Source organism: Hordeum vulgare, chromosome 1H, assembly GCF_904849725.1.
Source record: "Hordeum vulgare subsp. vulgare chromosome 1H, MorexV3_pseudomolecules_assembly, whole genome shotgun sequence".
NCBI classification, from domain to species: domain Eukaryota; kingdom Viridiplantae; phylum Streptophyta; class Magnoliopsida; order Poales; family Poaceae; genus Hordeum; species Hordeum vulgare.
In genome coordinates this window covers 485,383,774-485,386,764 of record NC_058518.1, presented here as the reverse complement: position 1 = coordinate 485,386,764, position 2,991 = coordinate 485,383,774, and the positions used below count along the sequence as shown (strand labels likewise).

Here is a 2,991-nt window from a genome sequence, read left to right as displayed (position 1 = left end):
CGCCGTAGGAGCCGTCTGCCATTGCAGCAACTTTTTCTTCATCCTGTGAGGAGTATTCGTCCTCGTCATAGCGGTACCAGCAGTCCTTAGCCACGTGCCCGAGCTTGCCACAGATCTGGCAGCGAGGCGAGTCAGGTCTGCTTCTGTTGGCACCACCACCGCTACGTCCATTGGAGTTGGCCGCGAGAAGTGCCACCACCACGATGTCCTCTGTCGCGGAAAGAGCCACGCGAGCGAGAACCGCCACCACCACGGCCTCTGGTCGCGGAGTTGGCAGAAGATTTGAAGCTTCCGCCGGAGCCATGATACTGCGCCATGCGTTGATCAAAGTTACTGAGCATAGCGAAGAGTTCATCAAGGGTTACCAGGGTGACGCGTGCATCTATGGCGGAGACGAGGGGCTGATAATCTTGATCAAGCCCATGGATGATGTAGGAGATGAGCTCATCATCCTGGATGGCCTTGCCGGCTGCTGCGAGTTCGTCGGCATAGCCTCGCATGGCAGCAAAGTAGGAGGCCACCGACTGGTTTCCCTTCTGCGCGTTGATCAGCGCAGTTCTGATGTTGTTGACGCGGCTGAGTGATTGCGATGAGAACATGTTCGCCAAAGCAACCCAGAGCTCGCGCGCCGTGGTGATCGTGGTCACCGTGGCGAGAACCTCTTTGGAGAGGTTTTGGAGCAAATATCCGAGAACCTGCTGATCCTCCCTCACCCAAGTTGGATGAAGGGGATTTGACTCGGAGGTTTCCTTCCCGGCGGTCTCCTTGGTGCTAAGGACAACAACTGGTTCAGGTGCTGTGCCGTCGACGTAGTGGTAGACGCCGGCGCCCCGCAGCTGTGGCGTGATCTGTGTTCGCCACAGAACGTAGTTGGTGTGGGAGAGTTTCTCCAGGTCTCCGCCGCTGAGCAACAGCTGGTGGGAGCTGGAGGAAGACATGGCGATGGCGCACGATGGGTGGAGATGAACTGGCTAGGCTTAATGGAGGAAGATTGCTCTGTATACCATGTGCGACAATGCGGAAACGTCTTAGCCATCTAGGCCGACGTGTTGCGTGTTATATAGATGGGTTGCGAACCCTCATACCGCGTACAGGGAGTTAGGATTACAATCTTGGAGATCAAGGAAAGCAAGAGATAGATAAGAGTTTAAACAATACATAAGTATCTATCCATCTAACTTAAACCTCTCTAGATTGGAGATAGAGATAAACCTCTCCTCTGGTTCGGTTGAGATACTAGCCGCAACTTATATGTTTAACAGAGGATTCACAAGAGACAAGAACTCTCATGGTGCTAGAGTTATGGTTGTGGCGTACATTAAAATTGTCTGCACTATGAGAGACAAGAACTCTCATGTCACTTATACAAAGAGGCTTGCTTCTTCGGAACGCACGACAAAGATTTGGAATTTGATGGCTTATAAGGAAGGTCATGTTAAGAGAAACTTCAACCGATCGACCCAAACGGACGATGATTTTATCCGTCTTTTGTCCGTTTGGGTTCCTACGGCGGACACAAACGTTCGCTTCGGCGTTTTGGTCGTATCATGGATCCAACGTTAGCCCAACCTATTTTACCTACGCGTGATTTTTTTAAACATTTTTAAAAATAAAAAACAAACAATAATTAAACATTAAAGCCGGCCACGAAGACCGGCGAGAGTCTACGCGTTCTCATTACATTAATTAAACATTAAAAGAAATTCTAAACTACGAGGCTGCCCCATGCGTCGTCGTCATCGTCGACGTCGGGGCCGGTGAGATCAACCAGCATGGGCACAGGGCCAGCCCAGGGAAACGCCGTGTTCCAGAGCGCCGCTGCCTGCGCCTTCGTCATCTGTCCCGTCGACGCGGGCTGTGCTGGTGACGGTGGCAACGCAGCACGGGCATGCTCCTCCTCCTCCATCTCCAGTCGTTCCTCCTCCGCTTCCCGCTCCAGCGCCATCTAATGACGGCCATCGGCGCGCTCTTCCGCCAGGTGCAGCGCCCTCCAGTGTTGGGGATAGGCGTCCTCTTGTTGCAGTGTCGCGCCCAACCAGATGGGTGATGCGCTGACCCACTCGCGGAGGCAGCCGGTCCACTGGTAGACCTCCGGTTGCAGCTCCGTGGGCTCGGTCTTCGAAGGATGGGGCACGACGTAGTCGTCGACGGTAGACAGCGTGATGGCCTCTGCGAGCTTCGCCTCGTACGTCGCATCCTCCTCCTCGGCCTTGCACCACTGTTCCTCCTCGCTCTGGGGGTGGCGAGATGGGGACAGGGGTTCTGGAAGCAGATGAGGCTGAACCCCACCGCACACTTGTATTAAAAAAGGCCGAACGCGGGCGCTAACGCATGGGCCCGTAGAGGGTGGCCGTCATTAATTAAGTTGACTGTGGGTAGTTGGACGACCGACGGATGTGGATGGGGCGGACACCGGAAGGGCGCTTTGCGTCTGCGCCGACGCATTTCAGCGCCAAATTTGGACCAAAAATGGGTCGGCGCAGATGCGTTTTAGAAATGGGTCGGCGCAGATGCATTTTAGAAATGGGTCCGCACGTTGGGCCATCACATTTGTCCGCACGAATCCAAACAAACGACGGTGAACGAAATGGATCGTCCTGTTGGAGTTGCTCTAACACGAATACCTTAAAGTGAGTGGTGCGATCATCTCGGACTAGGAGGACAAGATGGAGGCTTATAAGGGGTTGCTGTTAATTGGGAGGACTAGAGACTTTATGATGGATATGAATGTTATTGGGATAAACGATGTTGATTTCCAAGACTTGCAGGCATTTTTCATGGGAACTAAGTCTGGGAGGTTATCAAGGATATTCCGCATGACCATGCCTCGGGATAAGATGGGTTCATGGGCACCTTTTATCAGAAGGCCTTGAGTATTCATGTAACATGAGATCATAGCAGCCTTTCAAACCTCTATGTGGTAGATGGCCATGGTTTTGGTGCGCTTAACAAAGCCCTAATCACGCTAATCACCACAAAGACGGATGCAAT

General features: G+C 52.9%; 1 non-coding gene across 1 annotated transcript; it reads right to left on the bottom strand.

Moving 5' to 3' along the window:
- Positions 1–322: 322 nt before the first annotated feature.
- Positions 323–461, bottom strand: LOC123423502. Its single transcript, XR_006621129.1, has one exon. It is a non-coding gene; the product is annotated as a small nucleolar RNA Z247 (small nucleolar RNA).
- Between the last annotated feature and the right edge of the window lie 2,530 nt (positions 462–2,991).